The sequence below is a fragment of the Cygnus atratus genome, chromosome 15 (assembly GCF_013377495.2).
Source record: "Cygnus atratus isolate AKBS03 ecotype Queensland, Australia chromosome 15, CAtr_DNAZoo_HiC_assembly, whole genome shotgun sequence".
NCBI classification, from domain to species: domain Eukaryota; kingdom Metazoa; phylum Chordata; class Aves; order Anseriformes; family Anatidae; genus Cygnus; species Cygnus atratus.
The window spans coordinates 2806073-2821161 of record NC_066376.1 but is presented as its reverse complement, the minus strand read 5'-3'; the positions used below and the strand labels follow the sequence as shown (position 1 = coordinate 2821161).

The following is a 15089-nucleotide window of genomic DNA, read 5'->3' as shown; positions in this document are numbered from 1 at the left end:
GGCAGGAAGTCCTCTCGTCATGACGAGGAGGAAGCCAAGAGGGGCAGCACAGGCTGTACTGACCACAAGGGAATACTTGTCCTCCAGCACAGGGCTACAGGGCTAAAGGCTCTTCGTGACCCGCTCTGTGGAACCGGACGGTAGCAAAATGAGGCCGTCTTCAGGGAAAAATGCTCTGGGAATAAGTGTGCCATGCAGAACTGTGCAGGCAGCCCCAGATGTATCAGTGCTCCCAGCCTGGGAACAGGCAGCAAAGCCATGCTGTCTGTATCCGACTGAAGAAAAACACATCCTCTGCGGACAGGGTCCTGTCCCCGGCTTTCTGCTGACACGCACGCTCGTCTGACCTTCTGCTGAGCTGGTTCAGGGAGCTAAACTGGCTGAAGTGTAACCCTCCCCCTCCAAAAAAGTGATTAGTTCTCACCACAGCTGGTGTTAGCCAGTGCTGGTGTAGGGAGGGAATGGTCTGGGTGCTGGGGGTGGTGGAGGAAGGGCAGAAACCACAACACCCTGACTTGGGTCAATTAAAACTTGTGGAATTTCACCTTAAGGCTCCAGTGGGTTTTAGTGTAAGCAGTGCAGTGGCCTTGGCTTCTCGATGTGGCATGGGGAGAAACTGCACCTATGGAGCAGTAAGGAGAAAGGAATGAGGGAAGGTGCCCACAGATGAGAAGGGCCCAAACTTCTAAAGAAACACACCACTTGGTAATTACTAGAACTAAGCACATTTCAAATGTCACCGCCTCTTGCACTGTCACTGCATATTCATTTTGAGAAAAACAATGTGCTGGGCTTGCATTCTCTCTCCTTTTTTCATGAATCTGCTAACGTATTCAGAAAAGGTCTGTTTTGAAAGCCCATATTAGAGGTGTATTAATTTTGAACTTGTCAGAATGAACGTTTAGTAGTGGAAACAGTTCTACAAGTTTGTCTGCATCACAAATGAAACTAAAACCATCATGCTGGCTGTAAATGTGCTCTATTTTGATTAAACTTGGGTTGTTTCCAGCTGAACTCAGGCATGGGTTTATTTGGGCCCACTCTTCCCTATTCATCTTCCTGATTTTGCTCTTTGTAACTATACTTATTTAAAATGTAGATGTTTAAAGAAAATAATCTAAACCAAACTAGATCTGATAGGAAATAAATTTATTTCGGTCCTCCTCAACTTTTAGACAAACCCTATAGATGTGGTCTGGCTGCTGACCCTGTGGATCCATGCATCCCATTAAAGCAGACACCAGTGTAACTCAGACTTTGCATATTTCAGCTAAAGATTCACGACTCCAGGAGGGAATAATCTGAGGTGAACATCACTTCGTATAAATCTGAATATATTCCATATCACTGTCAGCAATATGCAGATGGCTCAGAAAATTTAGAAGAGAGACTGCTTGCTGAGAAATGTCTTGCTTCTTTGGCTCTGAGGCCAATAATGACTGCATTTGCCTATATTCTCATTTAGTTAGCAGATTTCCAAAACCGGGTGCTAAAGGACTCGAGTCCTTATTTTACCCCATGCAGGAGCTTCTGACTTCCTAGGGATGCTGAGAAAAACAGGCTCCCACTGGAATCAGTATGAGCGGAGGGTGCCCAACCTCCTGATACATCAAGCAGGTTCTTGCTTGGCTGCTTAATAACGAGTTAAATGCTGAACATTAAACACCTTCATTAGATGATGCTAGTCTATTTTTGAATTGATTCCTTTGAAGACCTATAGGTTAGGAGTGGGAAGGGAAATTGGTAATGGAGCAAAAATGACTGTGATTTAGAGATTGAATTGCATGCAGCTAGAGCCATGCATCAGGATAATGAGATTCAGTCTTGTTTGGTTACAAGCACTGGAGACAGAAGCAGAAAATGTGATCCTCCAAGCCAGCTCTCAGGAAATGAGAAACAATAGAGTGAGGAAATCAAATTTCAAACTGCAGGGATATATTTATCGAGTTTTCCTTAGAATTTTTTTGCAGAGCTTTTTGGCATTCTCCGTGCAGCTTTTTTTCTGTATTTTTTTTCGGTCAGCCGACATATGGCTGGAGGATTAGATCACTGTAAAGCACTGTTGTTTGTGACCTATTTGTTAATGCGGGGCTGGGGTCACCGAGAAGAGACGAATGTACTTGTCATTGTTCAGTGCTTCTCAAGTGCTGTTCCTGTTGTCAGTCACACTGTGGCCAGACATTTGGAACAAACTCATTAGCTAATTAGTGGTGTGCTCAGCCCCACGTGGCGGCAGTTGCTGTGTGGGCGATATTCACATTATGGCTGTGGAACAGGCCCTCCTGGGGCTTCCTGGCAGCCGCTCTTTGCTAGGTTAGCTAGGAGGGCAGCCGTGGCTGGGCAGAGCTGGGAGAGGCTGCGTCTGCCTCGTCTCTGCTGGAAGAGTCTCCTGCATACCGGGCATCGTGCTGCAGCCCCTCTTGTTATCCTTGTGCTCATTGTGGTGTGGAGGCCCCTTTACTCCCACTCGTGGGGTTCGCTGCCTCCATCTGCCTTCTCCATGTGGACTGCTCTGCTGCTGAAGCAGTTACTGGGGAGATGCCATGGTTATCAGCTTCTGATGCTGAACTCATGTTGCAATAATGGCCTTGAACTCTGGCTCTGCCAACACAACTGAAACGTGCTGTGAATAACCTGATAGAGTGTCATGGGTCAACATCCAAGGCGTGGTACAGCCTGTTCAGAAGACAGAACTGGGAAGGAAAGTTTGCTACGTTAGCACCAGGGTTTAAACTCACAGGACAAGTAGCAGTGACCTGCTGTGGCTGATATGCAAGAAGGGCCATAGATCCACTGCAGAGAGTCTGTGCCCACTGTGGGTGTCCTCAGGAGACCGCCAGAAGGGATCGTCCCACTGCAGCCTGGGCAAATCTCTCCTGGTGCAGCTGTATTGATTTGGGCAACACGGCCAGCCTAGCACAAACACCGTGATTTAAGGTGTTTACACAAGTGTAATATAAAATAGCTTAGTTTTACTTGGGTGGCTTGTTTTGCCCATGCTGAGTGACTTGATCTGGCTGATAGAAAATAGTTTTGTTGATACAGGTGTGCCAGCTGTAGGAGTTCTTTGCTGGGTTCGTTTATTTGTACACTTGCACTGTAGACAGAACGCAAGAAACGCCTGGGATGGAGCTGGAAGCAGAGAAGAAGCTCCCACCTGTTTCTAAGAGTTGTCTGTCCAGACCTGGGAGGCAGGTAGGCAGGAGAGAAGGCAGCAGGAACACTCTCATTCTGCACATTTTATTTTAAACAAGAGCTTTTTTCTTGTTCTTTAGAGCTGTCAGCACCTAATCATTAGGATTAATGAACACGCACAGAAACATTAGGTTTCCACCATTGCTGCTTTTTCTAAAGACAAAAAGAGAGAAGTATTCTTTCAGCTCCTGCTGATAGCGTCAGATGCTTGCAGATGCTTTATTTTTTCACCCCGAATTTCATTCTGCTTAGCTCTCCTAGCTCAAGGTTAACAGCTAAGCCACTATTGCAGCTAGCTGCAGAAGACTTGGCTTCCCAGCTACCAGATGGTATTCAAAGCATTTGGACTTGCAGCATTTCTAAAACAAGTTCCTTTTAATGCAGCTTACTCTGCTTTGCTGCAGTCCATGTTCTTCAGTATTTAAACCTTGATCCTTCTCAGATTGAGGTCAGTGGGAATTTTGCTACCAGCTCCGAGGGAAGAAGGGCTGGGCTGTAAGTTTGGAGTGCATGGCCTGGCCTTCCTCTCATTTGAAAAGCACAGCCTTATGCGCTGGATTTTGCTCTGTTTCCCTTTGTCTTATTGTGTTTTAATAAGGCAAGATTCCTCAGGAATTTGGGTTTTAAATGACCAGTAGTGCTACCTGGAGCCAGCTGCGCTAATATGAGTCCTGCTAGCCAGCTTCCCTCCTGACCTGCACCGACCCTCGCTGTCTCCAGAACAGCCACGTCCCGTTTCCTCGAATTGTCTCACGGTTTTATGATGGGAACAAACACTCAGAACCACGAGGAGACCTCTCCCAACCTATGAACCGCGACACTGCTTTGGTCATTGCTCCGAAAGGGGAAGAACGCGAGCTGCAGACTGCCGGGCTCCTCCTGCCACGCTCCCACCACCACAGCACAGCTCCCCTTGGCGTGACCACCGAGGTCTTCCTGCAGCTCTGTTAACACACACTCCCCACCGCCACCCAGAATCATCCCTAAATGCCAAAATGCCATTTTTTTTTCATCCCATCGTGAGGGGGGATGACCCGGAAGTGTCCCTAAATGCCAAAGTGCCATCCTTCTGCATCCCATGACGGGGGATGACCCAGAAGTGTCCCTAAATGCCAAAACGCCATCGTTTTGCATCCCAACCTGAGGGGGAATGACCCAGAAGTGTCCCTAAATGCCAAAGTGCCATTATTTTGCACCTCATCGTGAGGGGGGCCGACCCAGAATCATCCCTAAATGCCCAACTGCCATCATTTTGCACCCCATCCTGAGGGGGGACGAGGGGAGCGCGGTGCACCCAGGGGCGGCGGGCAGCGATGGCGGTCCCTTGGGGGCCCGGCCGCCTCCTGAGGAGAAGGAAATGTCCGCCCTCGGGGCAGGGGGGTCGCGGCCTGAGGGCGGGCTGGGCCGGGCTGTGAGGAGAGGGCGCTGCGGGGCGGCCCGCCATGGCCGGCTGAGGGGAGAGGAGGGCGATGAAGGAGAGGAGCGTGAGGAAGTAGAGGCCCCACAGCAGGCAGCGGGGACCTGCAGCGCAGCCCCTACCCCTTCCATTTATCCTCTTTCCCCTTCCCCCGCTCGTCTCCCCGCCGCGCCCGGCCCGGTGCCGCGCCTCGGGGCCGCGCTCGGCCGCCGGTTCCGCCTCCTCCACCGCCCCCCCCCCCCCCCCGGCCGCCGCCATGTTGGATGGTGCGTGTGGGTGTCAAACCCAGCCAGAGGCGGCGGCGGTGGCCGGGCACCGGGACATCGCGACACCGCCACATCGCGACACCGCAGCCCCTTCCCCGCTCCCCCCTCAGCACGCAGCGCCAGGTCAGTGCGGGAGCCGCGGGTTGTGCGCGGGGGGCGGCGGAAGAAGCCCCCCGTTTTTCCTCCCCTTCTCTCTCAGCCCTCCATTTCCCCCTCTCCCCGGAGCCTTCTCCCCTTCAGCCGCGGGGAACCGGGGGGGGGGGGGGGTTGGGGTGCGGGCAGGGCCCCCCCCCCCCCGGGGGCTGCGGGGCCTCCCCGCGGCGGGGAGCGGGGCCCGGCGGTGGGGTTAGGGCCGGGCCGGGCCCTGCCGGGGGGTGGGCGGCTGGGGAGGGGCCCGTCCGTCCGTCCGTCCGTCCGGGGGTCTCCGGGGGGGGGGTGGCGGCGGCGGTGGCAGCCCCCCGCGGGGCCGGGGCGGCCTTTGTTGTCTCCATTAGGTCGCTAGCAACAGTTCCTGGCCATCATGGCAGCCCCGGCTGCGAGCAGGAGGCACTGCCAGGAGCTGCCGGGAAAGGTGACTGCGCCCCGGGGCCGCCCCCGGGCCGGGAACGGTGTGGGGGAACCGCTGGGGGGGACCGACCCCAAAACCCCCAGACCCCAAAAGCCCCGACCCCAAGACCCCCCAGACCCAGCCCTCAGCCCCGCTCCCCCCTCGGCCCCGCATCCCGCTGAGGGGCGCCGAGCCCGGGTTCACCAACGCATGCGGAATGCTGCTCTCATGTATTTTATTTTTTAAATCCATTTGAGATTTTCCTTTTTTTTTATTCCCCATCTTAACGCCCTGCCCGCGCTAGATCTGATGCTACGGATCGGTCTCGAGCACTTAGCGTGCCGTATTAATCGGTATCGCAGCTGTGAATTGTATTTGCACGGGGATTATTGCAGGCTGCCAACAATGAGCCTTGCCGATTTTAAAGCTGCGAGGCGTATCGATAGCAGATATTTGGTCTCGATTTTATTTGGCCAAGGGGTGTGTAACGCTTCCCCCCCTCCCCTTCCCCTTCCTTATCGCTGATCTGGAAAGCTGAGTTGTACTTAAAATCCCCACGAATTGGACGTGCTGCTTTTTGTTATTTTTTTCTAAGCAAATGCCCCGAATCCTGCGTTTTCACCAGGAGATACAGAGTACTTGTTCTGATTGCTAAGCCATGTTGCGGGTGTTGCAGACTGTGGAGACTGACTTTAGGAGTTCAAAATGCAAATCAGGCCACAAGGTTCAGTTTTATTATTCTCTCCACTGTAATACATATTTTATGGTAATATGGAACTCTTGCATAATTCTGTATTGCTGTGTTTTATGCAAGACAAGGTCAGAGAAAACTGGATTGCTAAGGTTTAAAATATAAGATGTTAGAACGATTTTTAATTAAAATACAAATACATCATAACGATATCTTCAGCAAAATAGGGCCTGTTTAGGAAGTGCTTCTAAATATGTTTGTCTTGGCTGATTCCCAGATACATTATTTCCAAACAGGCTCACGTATAGTGTTTCATTGTGAAGAATCACAACTTCTGATAAATTTTCTCTTGCAAAGTCGGGGTCACAGTAAACTAGCTAGACAGAGTTTTAAAGATAATCTGCTGTATATTAAATATTTAACCACGTTATCAAAAATTACCGAGTACAAATTAACCATGAGTATGCATTCCTGAAGACGGAGTCTGATAAGGCTGAGCTGACGGCAAGTTATACTTCAGGAAGTTTGACTTGCTGCTGCTGATTGCAACTTCCTTGATGTCATAAAGCAACTATGCGGCATCATCCTGCCGTGACGACGGTTCTCCTAGGGTAGCAGACTTCACTGTGTGCTGACAGCTGAAAAATAACGCCCGCCTTTAAGAAATGAAGATTCTTGCAGGTTGGACCTCTCTGTTTAGGAAGAAGAAGAAAAAAAAAAGAGGAAAAAAAAAAAAGACCTGTTCCTTAGGTAGGAGGTAGATAGCTTTGGGTAGTAATTGGGAAAGAAAAGGCTTATCTAGAAGTTGCCTTGTTGTCCTGTACTAGTAGGAGAGCCCTGATCTGAGCCCTGGCTGTCAGGTGCCCTGGATGGTAGTGCTCGTGGTGTTTTTCACGTCCATTATTCTCACAGTCACTTTTAATGAATAGTTGACAAACATCTGATGTCCAGTGCAAGCTGTATAATGCAATGAGCATAAATGAATTGTGCTTGTACTGACCGCATCGTTATTTACATAACTGGTTAATCATGCTAATTTCATTCCAGCTGTCAGACATTTGATTGCTTTAAAACTTGGAGCTTTTGAGAAGCCTCAAATCTTGGATCGCTGCTGTAAAATGCCAAAGGCCTAATTTGTTACTTCATAAAAATGCTGATAGTCTTGCTGGGTAGAGAAATTGGTGCTTTTTTTTTTTTTTTTTTAAGGAATCATTAGATTTTAATCTGTCTTAGGAGAAATACATTACCGAATAGCTACGATATTCGTGATGTTGCTCTTCATGGGTCTCATGTGTAGGAGGGGGAAGTGGCTGTTGGTTTTGCCTGGCCTAGAAGACTGTGAGTTACTTTGAAATCTTTGTGTAATGACTGGTACTCAGGAAACAACTTCCTAGTCTTCCAGTGCCATATTTGCAGCTTGCTGAATTGTCTCTTGGGATCTTGCTAATAGAAAATGAAAGGTGTCTGGTTTGTATGAATGCCTGTAATGTTCTTTTCCCCCCTTTGCCTTGCTCTCATCTGTGCAGGGAAAATATCGAAACGTACTAGTGTCCTGCTGTCTTAAGTGCTTCAAAGAGCGGCGGTTTTTTGTGTATTTCAGTAGCCTAGCTGCTCATTAAGAAAGCATGAGACAGCGTGGAGGAGAACAACATGCGTGCTGTCCTTTAGAATAAAACCTCCTAGTTCTAATTGTAGGTCTGCTAGCATTGCCATACGTCAATTTGGTTGCATACTGCTACGTGCTGAATAGCAGACCTTACAAAAAATCGCAGCATTAATCAGTCTTAATGGCTGGGATGGGATTGCTTTCCTATTCTGTGGGGTGAAAAATAAATTTAGAATGCTTGTATAACAGAATAAGTGAACTCCCAGGCCGTAAGCTTCAGGATGAATCTAAAACTACATGGCCGTAGCAGTTGAGCCTCTTGAGGGGTGATGCAGGAGGCAGAAATTTGTAGAAAGTTGTTATTGGCTTATTTAACGTCTTGCAAATGACATTTTGGCTTGGGTTTTCAAGTGTGGGGTGTGATTTTTCTGAAGGTGGTCTAAACTGTTGATGAGGCAAAGTAGTTTGCAAGTGATTAGAAGTTGTATTTAGTTTCTGAGGAGAGGGAAAATTAAATTACTGAGACTGAGTTCCATCAAACTGTACTGCACACGTTCGGAGTTACCACGTGAAGTTAAATGCATGTAAATATCTCAGATTGGAGTTTGTGTGAATGATTATACTAATCAGAAAATTAATATTGAAGTATTTTAGTGTTTTCTAGCCCCAACACCATTGCATTTTTATATGGAAATATTCAAATTTTTTTCATTTTGGTAAGCCTATATTTAGTGAAATGCTTTTCTTCAGTATAGGTAATTATCAGCCCAAATATTTTGGTGTAGCTGCCAAAACTGAACTTAAAAATTGATCCCAGCCCCAACGCCCTGCACGGCGTTAATTGTTAATAGTGTGTCTATCTGTTCTCATGTCACCCAGGGCTGTTAACATAAATGCCTCTATCTCGTTCCTCACCTAGCTCGCGTTCAAGGTCAGACGTGGTCCGTTCACGCTGCTTATGCCTTGGCTGCACAGTGACTTGAAAAAGCCGGCTCTTTCCAGGTGGGGAAACATGAGCAGGGCGCGGAGCAGAGCCCAGCACCAGCAGGTCCCCGCTGGCAGCGTGAGCACAGCTGGCTCCAGCCGCGCGGCTGGGGGAAACCAGTCCCGGCCCAGGGCTGGCGGCATCTCGGCCTCGCAGGCTCTCCTTATCTTGGCTTTATGGTGGAGGTGGCTGGGTAAAGTTCTCAAAAATCTCGGACTCAGGAGTTTTGTTGTCCTGTTGTGTGCGGTTTATTTTCGTTCCGTTTCATAATTTTCCTTCCACGGTCAGGAACATAGGTCCCTGAACTGCCTAAAGTAATTAGTGGAAATTCTTGCGTGAGCTCTCTTCTGATATATGCGGTTCTCTTCCACGGCGTTGGCTGCTCCCGTCTTTCCTCCAAGTGCTGTTTTATTAATGTAGTCTACAGTTGCTGAGTCTTCAGTCATGTAACTGTGTAATAAATACCAAATTTACAAGGCATGAAAAGCAGAATGGATTCGGAGGGTGGCCTAGACGGGAGAACGCTTGAATGCAGTCTGTTTCTATAGAAATGGTACAAACCTGTCTTTTGTCTTCTCTATCTCCTTCTCTATCTCCACATGCTTTCTTGCCACCATAATTACCTTGCACTTTGCACACATATGCATCTGTTTTAGTGCCTATTTAAATAGCAGTCCCAGTTCCTGTCTCCAGTAGGGTCATATACATGTTTCCCATGGCTCAGATTTGATCACCTTTAGACCCAGTGTTTTCGTGTGTGTTTCTTTTCCAATGGAAATTTCTGTTCTCACTCCTTACAGTAAAACAGTAATCTGTGAATCACTTGCTTTTTTTAGTCTTACAATGCATCATTTAACATTTTTTTTTTTTTTTCAAATTGAGCCATACCAATCCTTTTTTTGAATCTTCAAGCTGCTTAAAAACATTCTGGGAACCTTACCTGGAGATGTTTTACGTCTGTTCCACAAGACAAATCAGAAGACCAGCTTGCCTCGGTGGTTGTTCCGTGTAGCCGTAGCTAAACTCACGGCCGCTTTCTTGGCCTGTTTTTCCCGAAGTGACTACTTAGGGACAGGCAGCGCAGTCTGAGGATCGTGGACAAAATGCCACGTCTGTTTCCTTGGAGAAATTCAACAGCCAAACTTGGAGTTCACCTCACTTGTGAAGACGTTCCTGCGGTTTTGAAGATGTCACTTATGTAACGCAACGTCTCCTAAAAATCAGGCCGGTGGCTTTCATTATTTAAGAAGCAGAGACACAAGTGGAGTGAGCTCTGTACTCTGTGTGTTGGTCTCTTCGGGCTGGTTGAGTTCTGCCACGGTGAAATCCCCCAATGTACGTCGTGCCCATGCTAGTTAGAACTACGAGCATGGGTGACAGAGGTGCTAATGATGCTAGGGATGCTCTATTTTTTTTCCCCTTTACTTGGTTTGAAATCATATTAATTTCTAGCTTTAACATCAATTTGGTAGTTTCTGAACCTTTACAAGGGCAACGGTCTTTTCATAGCTTTGCTAGAACAAAGACATTTTAAGAATCTTAATAGAGAATCGTATAATCTTATTACAACTGCTCCTGACTGTTTAAATCACTTCCTTGTACTTAAATAACAATCTGTCACCAGCTATTTCTTGATTGTATTTTTTGTCAGATGCAATTTATCCCCCTCTGTGTTTTTGTTATATTTTTTTTTTCTGATTGTGCAACCCTTAGGTTGGCAAGCAGTTTCTTTCTCAAACAGTTCTTCTGACTTCATTGGGACTAATCGCATGAGTAATTGCTCACTGGTGTAAGGGTTGTGCAGTTCACAAATAAGACCTGTGTTTGTTGGACCTCACGGACAAAAAAACCACTGAAATAATTGGTATATGGTTCTGATATTCCTTAGGGAAAGGCAAAACAAAGTATTTTTAAAGGCAACTTCCTCCCCTGAGACAGCAGCATGAAAGATTCCCTTAAACGTCTTTGCTTGCAGATGGGAAATCTGTACTCGAGTGGCCAGTTGTGTGTTGCTAACTGGGTGAACTGGCCCAAGCGATGGTTTGGTTTGGCCATTCTCCTGATGATTGTTACTCTTTTTGAGCAGTGAGGATTTTCTCAGCCAATTCTGTTGACCCAGTTGCCGGTGCTGCTGCCTTTCCACTAAGATTCAGCTCTGGACAAGGGAAGAGGCTTGTGACAATAGCAGTAAGACATAGATTTTTTTTGATCAAGCCTAATCCCTAACCCTATAAAATCAGCAAAAATTTAAGATCGTTAATGAATCCTCATCCTTCACTTCTAAGTAGAACTATTTTAATGTGCCTGCCCATCCTCTGATTGATGGCCAAGCAGAAGGCACTCTGTCATGTGCTATGTGTAAAGGAAAGCACTCGAATTATTATTTGAAAAACTTCAGCGTTTTTAATTATTCAGTTAGCTAATTAATCAGCGAAGCGCTTTCCAGTTTGTGACATTGCTGGAGAGTGAACAGTAATGTCAGTTTAGAGAGAGATCCTGAATCGTGCACTTCCAGCAGCTTGCAGATCCAGGGAAGATCTGGTGAATCTTTAAAACGCTCATACCCAGGTATTTATTTCATCATTTGATTAAAACCTCTTTGTATAATAACCATTTGAAAGCATAAGACTTGCATCTGTTATCTCATGAAATACTTGCTTTCCAAGCAAATACTGGCTTATTGCATGGTTTTATTGTAATGATCGCTTCTTGCAGTATTTTTATTATTATTTTTAAAGGGCTTGAAAGGAATGAGAAGTGTTACTATTCCTTTGCTGCTGTTGCTGAGCAGCCTTCGTGCAAGTTAAACTTTGTCTACTGATTTGGGAGAGCATTTCTCAGAAAGTAAAGATAATGCCTCGGTTGGAATGCTTTTAGATAAACAGCGTAGGTGACAGCAAGTACTTTTCTTGTTAGAGATATGCAAAGAGAGTTCAGGAATCAATACCTAATATTGCAGTTGTAGTTTTTGAGAATCTCTACAATAGTCTGTATATTCTTAAAGCCGAAATTTTTATGTGCTACTCAGAAGAACGGGAAGACTGTCATTGCATTGGACCGTAATTACGCAGCCCATATTTTAGTACTTTTTCAGCAAGACAACTGCTTTCTGATGATTTTTTTTTAAAAAGATTGTTACCTGGGTGACCCGTCTAAAAAATATTTGTGTTTGTATGTTTACTGGCTCTCTAGGGAAGATTTAATAAGGAAGTAAAGTACAGGAATGTTTATAATAGTTTTTATTTGGTTTTCAGAATTCTTAAATTTTAGGGAAACCAAAGAATGAATGCTTCTGTGACAGCAAAATCACTTGAAACTTTTCTCGCAGAGAAGCGTTGAGGTATATCCTCAAAGGATGTGAGGGGTTTTTTTCAGTCTGCAGAACTGCTTAAGTGTTGCATTTAAGATGTACAAATCGCTGACCCCTTTGTGAAACACGGAGACAGTCTGAAACGTCTGGCTTTGGTACATTTGACTACCTAGTGAGTAATCTCCTTTTGCCTAGCCGGCTGGTTTGAGCACACTGCATAGTATAATTGACATTTTTGTGTCTATCTTCCAACGTACAGAGTCTGCTTATTTTTAATTTCACAATAACTCGAATAGATGATGCCTCCGAGAGAGTGTTTACGCGTGCTTTAAAAGGCACAACGTGGCACGTGTCTACCTGCAGCTGTGTAATGCTGAGAGGTGCTCGTGGTGGTAATTCTGCGCTTACGTTGCAGGCTGCAGAGCCGGTGAAGACGTAAGGAATGGCAGGACAGTCCTGTGGGCTGTCTTCAGCAGCCTGGTTTTAGTACGCTTCCTGAGGGGTTTCTGTTCTGCAGTTTATGGCTCAGATCAAGCAGAGGAGGTGAGCGTGTGCTTCGCTTGGAACATAGTAGGGGTCTCTTGATGTGGGGCTGGTCACTCACTTGCTGACTACGGCCCGTCGGTTTTTGTAGGGTGAGCTTTCCAGGTGTAAATGGAAGAAGCAGGCGTGAACATCCTGAATTCAGAAGTGTCTTTGCTACGTACGTGCCAGCACAAAATTGTGTCTGGGTGCCTTGGGACGGAGCCAGATTTTTCATGGCTTGGGGTTTTTTTTTTGGTCAGCTTGGATAGTGTATGTAATACAGTGTCTTTCCTGTCTCTGGGAATGCTGATTGTTAGCTTTATTTTACAAAGGGATTTCTTTTCTTCTAGTTCAGAAGAAAAACGAACTCTAACGGAGGAGGGTCAGTGCTTGATTGTCCTTTCTCTTAGCTTGTGCTTTACAGAAAGGCTTAAATCCGCCACCGGGACTGACTTTGTTGTCCCTCCAGAGCACAGCGGTGGCAGGCAGGTGGGACCCGGCGGTAGCGCTGTGACTTTGGGGATGCTGCGCTCCGGGTAAGGGCAGGAGGGAAGCACGCTGCTGTCACCTGCCTCCGGGTTAGCTCACGGGGAGCTTTCACCACGAAGCGAACTGGTGATTTACATCTATTTCTATATACGTGTGGGTCTGCAGACGTGTGTATAAACCGGACCTCCAGCTGATCAAATTTATAATGGCGATGCTGCTGGCGCAAGCAAAGCCTTACAATTAAGAACAGCTCCAGTGCCCATCAAATGCGCTAAACGGACGTGTCTTTAAATGCCTTGAGCCTCGTGCTCCCTGAAACCGGGCTTGTGTTTTGTCACAACTGCTGTTTTAATAAAATACGGTGACTTTCCCATTTTCCCCTTTCATGGGAAACCAGAGTAAAAGAGAATTAAGCACCGCCTGCTGCTTGCATGCTAAACAGATGCAAATGAGAGTCCCCTCCCTTGCCATTACACCCTCCCTCCTTACGGGTTGCCACATTGTTTTGATGAAAGCAGTTCCATTGCCAACTCCCAGCCCAGAGGGCAGGTGAGAGGAAAAAATCCCTGATTACAGCGCAGTGATTAACATATCTTTTTGAGTTTGTAATGTCATCATTTTTGCAGAAAACAAGGTTCCAGGAGCTTCAGAGAGCAGAGGGTTGTCAGAAAGGCAAACATCAAAGTGGAAAGAAGAGTTTATTTAAAATATAGTAGAAAGACTTAAAGCATTCATGCTAACCTATGAGAGCTATTAAAAATTTAAAAAAAAAAGCCTTTGAAGCTAAGCATTAAAGATTTAATAGTATTAATTGAATTAAGCCGTGGGAGTTAAGGATATGTAGACACATGTGTGAGTGTATGTATTCGAAGACATTATCTGTGTTAAGGAAGCTGAGTTACTGAGTGTTGAATTAATTGTGCTCGGTTTATAAAGGCTACCTTAACAAAACACTTTTTATTCTTGGACTTAATTAGAGTAGATACCATTATAACTGAAAGTGTAAACAACAGTGCAATGTACTCACGATCATTTTAAAACCTGCTGTGAGGCAGAGACGACCAGACTTGGCATACCTGAACAAGGCAAAACAAGCAAGGTAGTTTCTAATCCACAGTTTGAATGTCATTTTGTTCCTTTATATTGTTAAGTCTGTTTTTTCTTTTTTTCCCCTTTTTTAAAAAAGAATAAATACCTTTTCCTTTCACTTGTGAGAACGATAACATAAGACTCTTGTACTCAACAATAATAGGGTTCTTCTTACCCCTATGATACCCTGCCTGTAGTCCTAGCCACAGGAATGGGCTTTTTTTTTTTTTTTTGGTAGTTGTACTTTCATGTTTGTCAGTAATGTATTTTCTCCAAAGATCAACTGATCCTGGGAGCCGTTACCTTTCTTATGTTCAGAACTTAGCACTGTTGGGAAGACTTCTAGCTGCAGGGAGAAGGTGGTCCCTCCATAGCTTTGTAAACAGATAACAAAGAAAAACCTGAGTCAAGTCTGTGGTGCTCTAACAATTCCAGTAGCCTGGTGTCGAGGGAACAGTATGTCTTCTGGTTTTATTTATTTATTTATTTTCTTTACAAACTGAAAACCCAGTTTCAGACTTACCCGACTTCAGCGTTAACAAGCAGGGGAAAGCCAGGTCCGCGTGTCGTTTGCAGAAAAATGAGCATTGAAAGCTTCTCTCAAGAGTACAGGCGGCCTGGCTGAGGAAGCTGATGTCTGGAGGGGAACACCAGCAGCACCAGCGGACAGGATTTGATTGGCACGGAAATACCGGCGTGTAGAGACACTACCAACCTCGTCAAGAGGGGTAACGAAATCGAGGGTGATCCTAATACATTCATTTTTCCTCCTTCAGGAAGATGGTTGCTGACAGCGTAAGGCGGGTTGTTTGAGCTCTTCTTGCGGCAAATGTAGTTACTAGATGATTCAGCATGATGCTGTACCCACGCGTTTTAGCAGTATTGATGAATTCATTACCCTTCTGTGAGCTGATGGATGTTAATGGGCTAGAATTTCTGTGCATTTGGACTAGATGGAATGCGCTTGGA

The 15089-nt window shown here is 46.1% G+C and overlaps 1 protein-coding gene across 6 annotated transcripts in view; it reads left to right on the top strand.

Moving 5' to 3' along the window:
• Window positions 1-4611: 4611 nt before the first annotated feature.
• Window positions 4612-15089, top strand: part of EPN2 (epsin 2) — a 44182-nt gene continuing 33704 nt past the window's right edge. For 2 of the 6 annotated variants that reach the window (XM_050713810.1, XM_035563269.2), the window contains exons 1-2: window positions 4858-5001; window positions 10794-10894. The gene's annotated coding sequence lies outside the window, so the exon portion shown is untranslated. Of the gene's footprint in view, window positions 5002-10793; window positions 10895-15089 lie in introns of those variants that run through there. The other 4 variants (XM_050713809.1, XM_035563267.2, XM_035563268.2 and 1 more) reach the window with 3 other exon arrangements.